This window comes from Hypanus sabinus, chromosome 6, assembly GCF_030144855.1.
Source record: "Hypanus sabinus isolate sHypSab1 chromosome 6, sHypSab1.hap1, whole genome shotgun sequence".
Taxonomy (NCBI): Eukaryota; Metazoa; Chordata; class Chondrichthyes; order Myliobatiformes; family Dasyatidae; genus Hypanus; species Hypanus sabinus.
The window spans coordinates 141660197-141676623 of record NC_082711.1 but is presented as its reverse complement, the minus strand read 5'-3'; positions in this window follow the sequence as shown (position 1 = coordinate 141676623).

Sequence of the window (16427 nt, the reverse complement as noted above, 5' to 3'; positions counted from 1 at the left end):
CCCAGAGCCATCAAATGCTTTTCACGTGTTAACCCTTTCATCCCTGGAATCATTCTCATGAACCTCCTCTGGACCCTCTCCAATATCTTTTCTTAGATAAGGGGCCCAAAACTGCTCACAATACTCTGTGTGGTCTGACTAATGCCTCATAAAGCCTCAGCATTACATCCTTGCTCTTATATTCTAGCCTTTGTGAAATGAATGCACAACATTCCATTTGCCTTCTGATTCAGCCTCCAAGTTAACAGACACAAAATGCTGGATGAACTCAGCAGGTCAGGCAAAGAGTAAACAGCCAATGTTTTGGACTGAGACCCTGCATTAGGACTGGAAAGAAGGAGAAGTCAGACTAAGAATGTGGGAGGGTGGGGGAGAAAAAGTACAAGGTGGTAGGTGATAGATGAAACTGGGAGTGGGGAGGGGTGAAGTAAAGATCTGAGAAGTTCATTGGTGGAAGAGATAAAGGACTGGAGAAGCAGGAACCTGATAGGAGAGGGCAGAATACCATGGAAGAAAGGGAACAGGAGGAGAACCAGAGGGAGGTGAAGGGCAGGTAAGAAAATAAGATGAGAGCAGGAAACAGGACCGAGGAATGGTGAAAGGGTGGGGGGGATATACTGGAAGTTAGAGAAATTGATGTTCACGCCATCAGGTTGGAGGCTACCCAGAAGAAATACAAGGTGCTGTTCCTCCAAGCCAAGTGCAGCCTCGTCGTGACAGTAGAGGAGGCTATGGACTGATGTGGCATAATGGGAACGGGAAGTAGAATTGAAATGAGTGACCACCAGGAGATTCCACTTTTTCTGGCAGATGGAGTGAAGGTGCTCAGTGAAGTGTTCTTCAAACTATATCAGGTCTCATCAACTTACAGGAGGCCAGACCGAGAGCACCAGGTACAGTAGATGACCCCAACAGACTCACAGGTGAAGTGTCGCCTCACCTGGAAGGACTGTTTGGGGCTCTGAATGGTAGTGAGGGAGAGGGTGTAGGGGCAGATGTGGCTCTTGTTCCATTTGCAAGGGTAAGTACCAAGAGGGAGATCAATGGAGAAGGTTGTGGACAAGGGAGTTGCTCAGAAAGTGGAAAGTTGGGGGGCGGTAAGGCATGGTTGTTGGTGGGATCCCATTGGAGATGGCAAAAGTCATAGAGAATTACATGCTGAACGTGAAGGCTTGTGGGGTGCTAGGTGTGGACAAGAGGAATCCTATCCCTGGTGGGGTGGCAGGAGGAGGGGGTGAGGGCAAATATGCATGAAATGAAAGCGATGTGGCTGAGGGGAGCATTGATGGTGGAGGAAGGGAAGCCCCTTTCTTTGAAGGAGGAGGACATCTCATTAGTTCTGGAATGGAAAAGCCTCATCCTAAGAGCAGATGCAGTGGTAACAGAGGCAAAGTTGATGAAGACAATAAGCTCAGCACGGGTACAGGAAGCAGCGCTAATGCAGTTGTTGATGTAGCATTGGAAAAGTCAGGGAGTGATGCCAGCGTAGGCTTAGAATGTGGACCGTTCCACATAGCTGAAAAAAGACAGGCACACTCTTAGTCAACCTGCAAGTTATTATTCAGGATTTCTACACAAAGACTCCCAAGTCCATTTGCACCTCTGGTTTTTGAACTTACTCCCCCTTGTCACATGGTTTGTTAGACTAATTGAGTGGTAGAATCTGGTGGGGGGAGCTACTTGGCAGGATATAGGGATAATAATGTGGGATTAGTGTTAATGTTAGGTGCATTACTCAATGACTATCCCACTGCTTGTTTGAAGATAATGGGAAGGATTCAAAGGGTCATCACATGAGGCATGCCTCAAGAGCATATCTACTTCTACAGTGTTGATATTTAAGGGGGAAGTTTAGCTTTGCTGCTGGTCACTATTTTCTGCAGGATATTGATTGCCTAGAAGTGCAATAGATCTTTATTTAAAATGGTCATCATAGTTCATTCTATTTTTACTTTTTGGTTCCCTGTACACTCTGCAAGACAATTAAATGTTTGGTGATATAAATTAAGCCATGGTTCCTCTAGAGTAATAGCTAGGAACTGCTCAAACTGTAATTGTAAGATTATTCCAGTTGTTGTGTGAAAGACTTTTGAGAATTGCTTTGCACTTGAGGGCAAAGACCTGTACTTCTATGAGCAGGCATTTTTTTTTTTTTTTTTGCAAGTTTCCTTTACCTGTTCCAAAATATAATTGCTGGAATTAGAATTACTGGTTTCAGGATCAGACATGCTACAATGAAATGATGGGGGGCGGGGGGGGGGGGGAAGGATAAGAAGGTTTCTCTCATTTTTTTGATTGCATGGTGAAAGTGCAGAGCTGCAGTGAATTCATGTGTTTACCCGTAAAATTTGTTTCATGTTTGCTCAGCAGTATTGTCTAATGTTGCTTTCATTTAGTGCAGTTTGCAATACCAGAAAAAAAAATTCCTTGTAACTTCATCCCATGCTGATTGGTATGGGATAAAGATAGGGAGCTGATCAGTTAAGATGTCTTGAAAGCTGTGATGTTAAAGAATTTACTTTCCTTTGCTGGAAATCCCTGCCTGGTGTTTCAACTTAATAGGATAATTTAAAGAAAACAAAAGTAGAAGACTTGCAGTTTAATAATGTAATCGCATGAAACTGAGGACAGCACAGTGAGTAGACCCTACTTTCAATTTCCATTTTTATACTATGATTTAGTATTAACAACACTTTAAGTTGTTAATAAGAAACCACAGTGTATAGTTGCATAGTGGAACTGATTTGATTTAAAGTTCACAATTGACAAGAAAATTGCTCACAAAAGCAGGCTTATATTTCCACATCATAGAATCTGAGAGTTTTGAAAATATGAAGTACTTTAAATGGACATTATCATGGTGATAGCAAACTTTTACCCATTTGTGCTGGCTGTCTAGACACGGCCACCACCGGCTCAAAGAGAACATAATATTTAAACAGGGATTCCATGAAGTTAAAACTCATTAATTGTAATTTAATTAAACAAAAGACTGTCCCATTTGTACTGAGTGACATAACTTGTTCCTTTTAACTTTCATCTATGTGAAGTCCACAAAAGATTTCAATATACTACCATCTACCGAACGTGCTGACCCAGCCTGCTTACCAGCCAGATCTACAAATGATCTAGTAAAGGCATAGGCATAGGTTTAACATCAACATCTTGCTGGCTGCCTGAAAATATGTCTCATTCTTTGTGGATTACTTCCAGCATGCCAGATACTGCCATCAGAACTGAAGGGTTTCTCAATGTATAGTATGGGCTGAACAGCTGATTTAGAAAAAGCTAAAGGTGGTAGTGTGTGTTTCATGATAAACCCTTGGTGGAGCTCCAATATGGTGGTTTTGTCAAACTCGTGATTCCCTGACCGTGAACACCTAATGGTCAAATGCCATCCTTTCTACTTACCTAAGGAGTTCTCCTCCATAATCCTGACTGTAGTCTACTGCACCAACCTTGATCGCCGGACACTGCAGAGAGTGGTACAGACAGTCCAGTGCATCTGCGGATGTGAACTTCCCTCTATTGAGGATATTTATAGCAGCAGGTACAGAAGGGAGGCCTGGAAGATCATTATAGACGCCAGTCAGCCCAACCGTAAACTATTTTAGTTGCTTCCATCTGGCAAATGCTACTGCAACATTAAAGCCAGGACCAACAGGCTACAGGACAGCCTCTTTCTACAAGACAATAGACTTTTAAATTCACCTCTGTACATTGCAATGGGGTCGTGACACAAAGATTTTTTACTCCCTCACATTGTGGGATGGATGCAAGGCCTAAATAAATTCTAATTCTACATACCAACAACTGCTGACTAGAATCAAATGCTTGAGATACTACATGATGCCATCTCCAAACAAGAAACAGTCCATCCTGATGGATTTCATAGTCAGGGATTTCAACTGTGCTTCTTTGAGGTCAACCCTGCCCAATTACCATCAACATATAACCTGCAGCAACAGAGGTTCCATCATGCTAGACCACTGTTATACTAAGACGAGGAACGCCTACTGTTCCATGCAGAAACTGCATTTCAGTAAATCTGATCACTTGGTTGTTCTCCTTTCTGCATACAGACAGAGGCTAAAGTACAAAGCTCCCGAGATTAGGACAACAAAAAGGTGGTCGCAGGAGTCAGAGGAGCAGACACAGGGTTGCCTTGAGTTGGCGGGCTGGTCTGTGTTCAAGTATTCATCCATGCATCTCAATAAATACACCAAGGTTGTTACAGGCTTTATTAAAACAGTTGTAGACAAGTGTGTCCCTACAAAATCATTCATAGTCTTCCCCAATCAGAAGCCCTAGATGAACCATGAGATCTGCAATCAACTGAGGGACAGATGCAAGGCATTGAAGTCTGGTGACCAAGAAAGTTGCAAGAGGTCCAGGTACGATCTCTGGAAAGCCATTTTACGGGCAAAGTGGCAATTCCAGACTAAACTTGAAACAATGAAGGATGCTCGACAGTTGTGGCAGAGTTTGAATACCATCAGCTCTTACAAAGTTAATCAAACGGCATAGACAACAATAGCATTTTGCTTCCAGGTGAGCTCAGTGCTTTCTATGCTTGCTTTGACCATCAAAACATGGAGGAACCATCACAAACTCCCACAACCCCCGATGATCCTGTGATTTCAGTCTAAGGCAGATGTGCGAGCAGCCTTCAGGACTGTGAACACATAAAAAGTATTTGGTCCAGACAGGGTACCTGCACTGATCAACTGGCTGGAGTGTTCACTGAGATCTTTAACCTCACACTTCAGTAACCTGAGGTACCCACCTGCTTCAAGCAGGCTTCAAGCAGGTTTATACCGATGCCCAAGAAATCGAGGTAACCTGCCTCAACGACTATTGTGCAAGAGCATTTACATCCAGTGATGAAATGTTATGAGAGGCTGTTGATGAAACATATCTCCTGCCTGAGAAGAGACTTAGATCTGCTCCAATTTGCCTACTGAAGTAACAGATCCACAACAGGTGTCATCTCTTCACTCAAACCTGGAACATCTGGACAGCAAGTTAAGTCAACTTTTATTGTCATTTCGACCATAACTGCTGGTACAGTGCGTAGTAAAAATGAGACAATGTTTTTCAGGACCATGGTGTTACATGACACAGTACAAAAAACTAGACTGAACTATGTAAAAAAAAACAGAAAAAGCTACACTAGACTACAGACCTACACTGGACTGCATAAAGTGCACAAAAACAGTGCAGGCATTACAATAAATAATAAGCAGGACAGTAGGGCAAGGTGTCAGTCCAGGCTTCGGGTATTGAGGAGTCTGATCACTTGGGGGAAGAAACTGTTACATAGTCTGGTTGTGAGAGACTGAATGCTTCGGTGCCTTTTCCCAGATGGCAGGAGGGAGAAGAGATTGTATGAGGGGTGCATGGGGTCCTCCATAATGCTGTTTCCATTGCAGATGCAGCTTCTAGTGTAAGTGTCCGTGATGGCAGGAAGAGAGACCCCGCTGATCTTCTCAGCTGACCTCACTATCCGCTGCAGGGTCTTATGATCTGATGAGCAAAGGCACATAAACAAGGATGCTCTTTATCAACTACAGCTTGGCATTCAACACCACCATTCCTTCAAATTTAATCAATAAGCTTCAAGACCTTGGCCTCAATACCTCATGCAATTGGATCCTGGATTCCCTCACTTGCAGACCCCAGTCAGTTTGGACTGGCAACTATATCTCATCTATAATCTCCTTCAGCACAGGTGCACCACAAAACTGTTTGCTTAGCCCCATTCTCTACTCACTTTACTCGTGTGACTGTATCAATAAGCACAGCTCCAATGCCATATGCAAGTTTGCCAATGAAACCACTGTTGTAGGATGAATCAAAGGTGATAACAAAAATCAGCATATAGGAAGGAGATTGAAAATCTGGCCAAGTGGTGTCATAACAGTAAGCTCTTACTCAATGTCAGCAAGACCAAGGAGTTGATGATTGACTTTAGGAGGAAGAAATCAAAGGTCTGTAGGCCAGTTCTTATTGGAGGATCAGAGATGAAGAGGGTCAGCAACTTTAAAGTTCTCAGTGGTATTATTGTGGAGAATTTGTTCTGGGCTTAACACACAAGTGCAATTATTTTTATCACGAATTTTTATTGCAACACCACCAAATTACATTCAATACAACCAGTTGCCAATTACATTTTGACTGTTTAACCTAGCCACACCACAACCTTCATCCCTCCACCCCTCAATCCTCTTCCTCATCCCCAGCCCCCTCTCCACCTCTCCCCCCAACCAACCAACTGCATAGTAGTGCAAACACAGAGCATTCCTATTTTAACAGAAGATCTTTTAAGTTAGATATCAGATTTGTCCACATTAAGATGGTGTTTGGTCGTGTATCATTTACTTTTGCTGATGATAATTCCAGGTAAGAAATGTCCAAAAAGCTCCGAAGCCAGTGAGTACTTGAAATATCATGGGGAGGTTTCCAATGCTGGACTACAATCTTCTTGGCTGCAGTCAGGCCTGCCAGCCAGACTTAGTGTTTTTTTTACTGTAAGGGAAAGGTGGGAGTCATCATTTAGATGTACAGCGGGGACACAAGTGCAATTATGAAGGAAGCACATCAGTGCCTTTATTTCTTTAAGAGTCTGCAAAGACAGTGTGACATCTAAAATTCTGACAAACTTCTATAGATGGGTAGTGGAGTGAATATTGACTGGCTGCTTCACAACCTGGTATGGAAACACCAATGCCCTTCAACAGAAAATCCTATTAAAAATAGTGATACAAATCTTTTCCAACTTCTTAAATAGTGGATACAGTCCAGTCCATCTTGGGTAAGGCCCTCCCCACCATTGAGCACATCTACATGAAGCGCTGTTGCAGGAAAACATCATTCATGATCAGGCATTCTCACCATTCATCAAGTTGGTGCTATCAGAAGGGTACAGGAGCCTCCGGACTCACCACCAGGTTCAGGAACAATTATTACCCCTCAGCCATCAGGCTCTTGAACCAAAGTGGAATATTTCACTTGCCCCATCATGGAAATGTTCCAGCTGTGGACTCACTTTCAAGGGACTCTTCATCTCATGTGCTCAATATTTATTATTATTTCATTCTCTTTGTATTTGCAGTTTGTTGTCTTTTGCACATTGGTTGAACATCTAAGTTGGTGCAGTCTTAAATTTATTCTGCATTGGTTATTATACGATAGATTTATTGAGTACGCCTGCAAGAAAATATATCTCAGTCGTTTATGGTGACATATATGCACTTTGATAATAATGGCAAATGAAAATCAGGTATATTGCATGTGCCAACTAGACAGTCGAGGTGGGATCCCAATTTCAATATGTTGATCAGCTAATGAGAGATATTAATATGTGCTTTGACATTTAATTTTGGCTCCACAACTTTCTTAAACTTCCTGGAACTTGTTTGCATGGAATATGAAAGGCAATGGTAGATCAGGAGCTGAAACCATGACACATCTGATTTCTCACCTTCCTTACTGGACTGTACTAGCACATTAGTTTGTGCAGTTACAAGGTTACTTTACACACTTTGGAGGAGGCTTCAATTTCTTGATGCATTTACCTACACTTTGAAAGTCTGACCCGTCAGATTAGCACAAGTGCTACTTCTACAGACAGACAGACATACTTTATTGATCCCGAGGGAAATTGGGTTTCGTTACAGTCGCACCAACCAAGAATAGTGTAGAAATATAGCAATATAAAACCATGAATAATTAAATAATAAGTAAATTATACCAAGTGGAAATAAGTCCAGGACCAGCCTATTGGCTCAGGGTGTCTGACACTCCGAGGAAGGAGTTGTAAAGTTTGATGGCCACAGGAAGGAATGACTTCAGTGTTGCATCTCGGTGGAATGAGTCTCTGGCTGAATGAACTCCTGTGTCTAACCAGTACATTATGGAGTGGATGGGAGACATTGTCCACGATGGCATGCAACTTGGACAGCATCCTCTTTTCAGACACCACCGTCAGAGAGTCCAGTTTCGCCCCCACAACATCATTAGCCTTACGAATGGGTTTGTTGTTTCTGTGGGTGTCTGCTACCCTCAGCCTGCTGCCCCAGCACAAAACAGCAAACATGATAGCACTGTCCACCACAGACTCGTAGAACATCTTCAGCATCCAGCAGATGTTAAAGGACCTCAGTCTCCTCAGGAAGTAGAGAGGGTTCTGACTCTTCTTGTAGACGAGTCGTACACCACGTTGTCATACAGGCACGACAAGCCCATCAGCAAGGCAAGGAACAGCACCAATACTAACAATAGTCTCTGCTGAAGACTTGCAGATCCATTGGAGGTTTAAGGGCCTGTAGATAATGAGAATAAATCTAGGACTCAGGTTCTTGAGAAGGAACACAGCAGAGGCAAAGTATAAACTACCTCAATTTCCAAAGCAAAATATTGCAGGAGGCTTGGTATGTCACAGAAGAAGATCTCATAGTCAGTGTGACTTAGTACAAAAAAACAGTACAGCACAGGAAAAGGTCTTTCAAGCCCACACTCTGTTCTGATGCCAATCCAAACTAATTCCATTCACTTGCCTATGGTTCATAAATGTGAAACATAACTTTTTTTTGCTAATGATTTCAAAAATTCTAAATGCCTTTAAGAAAAAAAATGCTTATTTTACTTTTCTGGTCAGTTTACCTCAGGTACAGGATATCATTGATGGCATACACGTAGTAATTAAAGCATCAGAATCGTCCAGGAACTACAAGGATTCCCAAAGCATGGATGTACAGTTCTCCCATGAGTTCCCATAATGCCTTTGTTTTACAATGACCCATTATCTCTAATTCACACTTGGAAAATATTCCTGGCTAAATAAGATTCAGGAGCACAAGGAATGTGGTCTACCACCAGATGTGTGGCAAAATAAGCTATGAGCAAACAATGGTAGAGGCAAGGTTCAATGGCTCCATTTAATATCAGAGAATGTATACAGTATACAACCTGAAATTCTTACTCTTCACAGACATCCACAAAACAGAAAACCCCCCAAAGAATGAATAACAGTAAAACATTAGAACCCAAAAATCCCCTCTCCACCCTCTCACACTCAAGCAGCAGCAAAGCATTAACCCTCCCCACTCCCCAGCTTATGTTAGCAGGAAGCTTCAGCACCCAAGCAAGCAGTAGCAAAGCCCCCAGAGAGAGACATGACCTGCAGTCCAACTAAAACTTATTCTTCACGCAACAATTCAACGCACCACAGGCTCTCCGTCCCTAACAAGGGACAGAGAAGTGTCACCCCTTTTCGACAGCGATGGGGGGGAAGAGCAACAAAACAAAGCAGCTTGTTGATTACGATGTTACAGTCAGCCGCATTGTTTTTATTCTGAGTTCTCTGACTGGCGAATCAGCAGCCTACTCTCCCCCACCATCAAGAGGAAGAGAGAGGCAGATTGATTGCCCAAGTGTAGAGGCCTCCAACAGCTAATCCACTGTATACAATATTCTGTTTCTCCCGCAATGTCTCATTTGGCGACACCGACATGGAATTGATTCGTCCACAGGGCTGCAGGGCCTTACCCTGAAGGCAAGTGCCTTCCAGGCTGCATCCTGAGGATATCAAAAAGTAGCCGGTCACAACCTCCATCATAAAGAACCACAGTTTGAATACAGCTATGGATCAGACTCCAACAGAACCACATCCACCTTGAAAAGGAAATTTAAGAAAAACAAGAGACATTAAGGGGAAGAAATTAAGCTGTTTCGCAGATGAGCTTGAAGAAACCGCCCCCTGGCGACTTCAGTTAATGTCTTTTCATTCATGATTCCACACCTATTCAGAGGCAATCAAGGTTAGGTAACAGGTTTAAAAGAATACTCTCAATATGGGCTGTAACAATGCAATTCATGTTTGAAATGGGGACCTCTAAACTCAAAGTGTGCTGGGATCACCGCTGATGCTGTCTTGGAAATATTATGTTTTTCTTTGCTCTCAAAGTACAAAAGGAAGATTCACCTTTGCAGAGTTTGGAGAAGCAAATGTCTGTTGACATTTCCATTCAGTGAAATCCTAGCTGCCAGCCTAATGGTCCCCACAAGACAACAAGTGAATCAGTTAATGCACACTTTGCCCGAGTCCTATGTTAGAGCTGCCTTAGGGAATATGAGGAATTCAAGAAGATCCTGTAGAAAATAAAACATGAATGAGTTTGGCCCGAGGCAAAAATTTTAAAGTTACATACTCATAACAGTCACCATGTTGGCATAATTGAATGAAGTATTTCAGGTGATTGCCAGCAACCTGTTACTATAGAGCGATATATTCCACTCAATCCTTACAATCTCCAGCAATATAGCCAGCTGGAAATCAACCCAATTCCTCATAAGCACCAGAATTCATTCAGAAACTTGGCTACCAATGCAATGCTGATTCCTTAACACATCTGCTTGATTTTTCCCACTATGAACCCTTTTGGGGATTTAGAACATCTATGATCAGAAGTGAAGAATGCACAGACTGCTTTGTGGAATTGTCTTATATCAGTAAGTAATCATTAGGTTACAGAGAGATTACAGAGTGAATGAATTAATTATTAACTCTTTCTGAGATGCCATGATGGACAGATAGCACAAATTGCAAATCTGACTCAAAGTGTAACAAACCTGGAACGTTCGGGAACTGGAAAAGAAACTGGAGATAATGAAAATCTGAAATAAAAACAGAAAATGCTGAAAACAGTCAGCAGATCAGGCAGCATCTGTGAGAAGTATACCAAGGTTTATATTTTACATTGAAAAAGTTCATCAAAATGTTCAGGGTTGACTGAAGCATTAGCGTTCCAGGAGTTGTCAATATTTGTTGGAGCAGACAGACAATAGAAGAGATAAAAGTTTAACAGTACTAGATCAGTTTTCTTTTGCTTTCATTCAAATATTTTAACCAGATGCAATTTTCATTCAACACACACAAAATGCTGGTGGAACACAGCAGGCCAGGCAGCATCTATAGGGAGAAAATCTGATGACATTCCTCCCCTTCCCCTTTCTTTCTCCCTAGGCTTCCCGTCCATGATCCTTCCCCCTTCTCCAGCTCTGTATCCCTTTTCCCAATTATCCTTTCTGGCTCTCAGCTTCACCCCACCCCCCTCCGGTCTTCTCCTATTATTTCGCATTTCCCCCTCCCACTTTCAAATCTCTCACTATCTTTCCTTTTAGTTAGTCCTGATGAAGGGTCTCAGCCCAAAACGTCGGCAGTGCTTCTCCCTATAGATGCTGCCTGGCCTGCTTTGCTCCACCAGCATTTTGTGTGTGTTGTTTGAATTTCTACCATCCTCGTGTTTGTAATTTTCATTTGTAATTGGAAGCATCCACTTCTCCTCCAAACAGTGTTCATTTACAGATATAAAACAGCACTTTTAAAGTCAACAAAATCTTCAGGATTGAGAATTAGGAGTTCGACAAGATGTCAGACTTGCTAGTAAGTTACAGATAGGAGATAATTGTGTCTCTTAAAGTGAGACAGATTTACCACCCTCTAGCTAAATAAATGTTTCCTCATCTGTTTCAAAGGGATATTCTTCTATCCTGAGACTCTCGCTCTATTGGAAACATCCATCTAGACTTTTCAATATTCAATATATCTCAATGAGGAATTCCTCATTCTTCAAAACTCCAGTGAGAACAGACCCAGAGACAACAAATGCTCCTCCTTTCGTTCCCGGAATCATTCTTGTAAACTTCCTTTGGACCTTCTCCAATGCCAGCACATCCTTTCTAAGGTATGGGGCCCAAAACTGTTCAAAATACTCCAAATGTGGTTTATATAAGACCTCATAAGGTCTCAGGATTATATCCTTGTTTTCATATTTCAGTCCTCTAGAAATAAATGCTAACATTGCATTTGCCTTCCTTACTACCAACTCAACTTGCAAAGTAATCTTTCAGGAATTTTCCACTAGGATTTTTAAGTCCTCTTGCAACTCTGATGTTTGAATTTGCTCCCTATTTTGACACTAACCTATATTCCTCTAACAACATGCACATTTCTCTACATTATATTCCTCCTAGCATTTCTTCTTTTCTTTTTCAATCTTTTTATTGATTTTCACATATACACAAAAAAAACATAGTAATAAGTAAATTATAAATACAATAGACTTGAAATCACATTGATAATAAGATAATAATATCCTACTAAACATCAACAAAAGAAAATACCTTAATCAAGTCCACATGATTATATGAAAAAAAAACAAAAATAACCATTAAAAAAGAAAAAAAAATATTAAAAAATATGTGAGAAAAAAAAATATATATTAAAAAAAAATAAAACACTAAACTAAACTAACATAGGCAATAATAACAGTTTACAAGTATAAGATAGTGTCAAAGAACTCCGGAACTCCATACCTGAACATGAATAAGCAGAAAGGTCTGGAGAAGGCCAAATTAATTCATATGAAAATGTCGAATAAACGGTCTCCAAGTTTCTTCAAATTTAATTGATGAGTCAAAAATAGTGCTTCTAATTTTTTCCAAACTCAGATAAGAAATAGTTTGAGAAAGCCATTGAAATGTAGTAGGAGGATTTACTTCTTTCCAATTTTGTAGTATAGACCTTCTGGCCATTAATGTTACAAAAGCAATCATTCGTCTGATTGAGGGGGAAAACTGATTACCATCTTCATTTGGTATGCCAAAAATTGCAGTAATAAAATGAGGTTGTAAATCTATATTCCAAATTGAGGAAATAGTAGTAAATACATCCTTCCAATAATTATGTAAAGTGGGACATGACCAAAACATATGGGTCAATGAGGCCACTTCTAAATGACATCTGTCACATAGAGGGTTAATATGAGAATAGAATCGAGCAAGTTTATCTTTAGACATATGAGCCTCCTAGCATTTCTTTGCTCATTCTCTTAATCTGTGGAAGTCCTTCTGCATACTTTCTGCTTCCTTATCACTACTAACCCCTCCACTGACCTTTGTATAATTCAAAAACTTGGCCACAACATCATCAATTCCATTATCCAGATCATTAGCACAGAACATGAAAAGTAGCAGACCGAAATCTAACTCATGTGGAACACCATGAGTCACTGGCAGCCAACTGGAAAAGGCTATCTTTATTCCATGCTTGCTTGCTTTCTGTCTTGTCAGTCAGTCTTTCTTCTGTTCATGATCATACCTTTCCTACATTTCCATGGGCTTTGATCTTGCTTAGCAGTCTTGCATGAGGCACCTTGTCAAAGGTCTTCTGAAAATTCAAGTAAACAACATATACTGACTTTTGTTTGTCTAAAATTCTCAAGACATTATGGTCTACATAGCAGAAAAGGTTAGGAACCAACTATACTTTATTAATAAGTGCTAGATTGTATTCAGGAACATTGTTAACCAATGCAATCAAGACTTTAGTCTATCCAATAGACTCTAATGCTTGTAAGTTGTCAATTGATGGGGATTTATTTGTCACCTGGCTTTCCAAATTAGTAGTTGGTGTTACTGATCTCCACTATAATCATATTGTCAGTGTCTTTGTTTCTGTTTAATTACAATTTCACTGCTTAATTATCTTTACAACCCCTGTTATTTAGTTTAAGTAACTTTGTCTATTAATGTGTTATTCAAACTACTAGATTGCTCAGGCTACATTTATTTATATTGATTAATTGCTCATCTACCCAGTATTTAAACGTAAGTGGAGAATTTGCTGTTGGTTCTTGGACTGCTTCCATTTTGATTCAGAAGCTTTAACTCATTCATTCTATTAGATATCAAAGTCCCAGCTATGAGATGCTTCCACATTTCAATTCACTTTTTATGTACAGAACACAGTAAAGCCTAAGTGGTTTCAGAATGAAAAGTTACATAAGTATGTTGAGATGTTGCCCAGCTCCTCAACATGTATTTGGCTATATATTGAAAACAAGTTTTCTCCTATTTATTTAAGATTCAAATCTCTCATGATTTTTGTTGAACAGTATTAGGTTGGGATTAATTTGATGCTTTCAGATATGTGTATTTACACTATAAGCCTGCTACAAAATTGCATAATGGATATGATTGTGAAATCAGAAGTCATTCAGCATTCATACAGTTGGGAGCCTGTGAGGGTGGTTTTAAAAGAAACATCTGAAAACATTACTACCATTTTTAATAAAATTATAAAAAAAGGCAATGAATTGCAATTAACAGAAAAACCAAATGTAGTTCTCAAAGATAAATTAACATTAATCAGATATAATCATTACCCCTGAGAAATTAATGCAGATGGCAATATTATCTCCTGAAATTTAAAGTAATTGTGTGCAATTATTAAACATTATAGTTTTGCACATTACCAAATGGAACAAATGGAAACATTTAAATGTAACAGTTCCTTTTTACATAACTAAAAGTTAAACAAAGCTCTCAATCGCAATTTAAACAAATTAGGATTTAAATATCAGGCAGTTCAGGAACTTCAGTCTCAAGACATTGGCTCATTGTTAGGAATCCAAGGACACGTAAACCAGAAACTTCATGATGAAATAACAACCTTTGATAAAAGAAACACAAATGTAAGCAGCAGCTAACTCGGAAGGAGCTACAGCGGAGCCAGACAGAAAACGAATTATTGCAACACTTAGCAATAGATGTGTTATTTTTGAAAACTTTCCTACGTAAGCAGAACATTATTTTCAGGTTGTATGATTTCAGTGATAGATTGTGAAAGTACTTTTATGGCAAAGGCAGTAAACAGCAAAGGTATAAAGTAGGCATTGAATGAGTGTTTTACTGTATAATGAACTGACTGACATAAATAATCTTCATATCAAAGGTGCCCTTTATCATGCATCAGGGAAAGTAATGAAATTCTTGAGAAACCATTACATCTTAAGGGAGTCCCTAATAAACACCCTGATCTAGTGAAGATACTGTATCTCACTCTAAGGTTCAGTTTCAGAATCTGGAGAATGGAGATCACACTCACCACCTCAACTGCCAGCTCTCATCATAAGGAGACAGTTGACAATTAGACCTAAGACAGTTAGATTCACGGCAATATCAAATCACTGCCACAGTCTTCCAATGCATTCTCCAGAGGATGTAAAGAGATCAAGAAGCAATTCTTCTTTCATATCCCTACTAATTGGCAATATTGAAGGTCAAGACTAAAATATATTTGCACGATATAGACCATCCAGGTGTGCTGTTTACTAAATCATGAGATTGGCCTTTCCTTTATAGGATCTTTCAGTGTCCATCCCCGTCAAAAATAGGGAGGCCTGTGCTCTGGTGCAATGTTGCATGATATAATATTTGGATTCAGAAAAGCCCCATCCATGGCAAAGGCACAACAAAGATTTTAAACTTGTGAAGCCCATTATATGTTTCTAGATGTCTCTGAGATGGAAATTGCAAGAACATAAAATACTATTTATCGTCATAAACATTTTTAAAGTTTTGTTAGAAATCAGTAGATTTGTGAAACTCTTGACAATGAATTGTTCGATTAATTCCCAAAAGCAGTTCTATTACATAAATTGTTATTTTAAAATGAAGTGCTCCTATTAAATGTGCGACTTATTTTAATGTTAGTATTCCAATCTCTGAATTGAATAGATTACGCTTTCGGTCCAGTCCAGAGAATCTCAGCGAGTGAGAAAATGATTGCCAGTATATGAATGTCAGCTTGGCATCCATACGTCCAATGCAAATGGTGCACTCTCTCATCTTACAGCTCCACATTATGGCCCAAGTAAGTAACAAACCAAAGTCTAGCCTCAGAATACTGTTACGTATTCAGGCAACAATAAATATATGAGTTCGGCAAGGGTTTCTTATAACAAACAACACGTTTATTAAACACAGAAAACAAACCCCCCAAAAGTAAACAAACACTACCGTAACCGGAAACAGCTGCTAAGCGGCTGTTCAAACAGTTCGTAAAGTGATATTCCAAAACAGTTCTTTAAAGTGATATTCCAAAACAGTTCTTAAAGTGATATTCCAAAACAGTTCTTAAAGTGATATTCCAAAACAGTTCTTAAAGTGATATTGCCAAAAGTTCGATATGCTCACAGTCCATTTAAAAGGAGAGACTTTACAGGACGATTTAAGTTCTCTTTCACGTCGCTTGCTTCGATTCCCGACGTCGAAATTCCCACGAAGAATTTACGAAACAGAACGGCTTAAAGGCACTGACCTTTCCTTCTCCACTACCTTCAATCCTTTCTGGTAAAACCCAGGGATTAACATGAAGATAGTCAACGAAATCCTTCCAAATAAGGATCAAACAAAGGTCGCCCCCGTTTCACCGTAGAAAGCGATTCTCCTCGATCTTTAACTTCCAACCTTGAATCTTCACTCTCCTTTAATTCTCAAACTAACAGAATCATAAAGAACCTGTTGGCATTAACCTTTGAAACTTTAGGCATTAAATAAAAACTTCATCCTTCAAACACGCA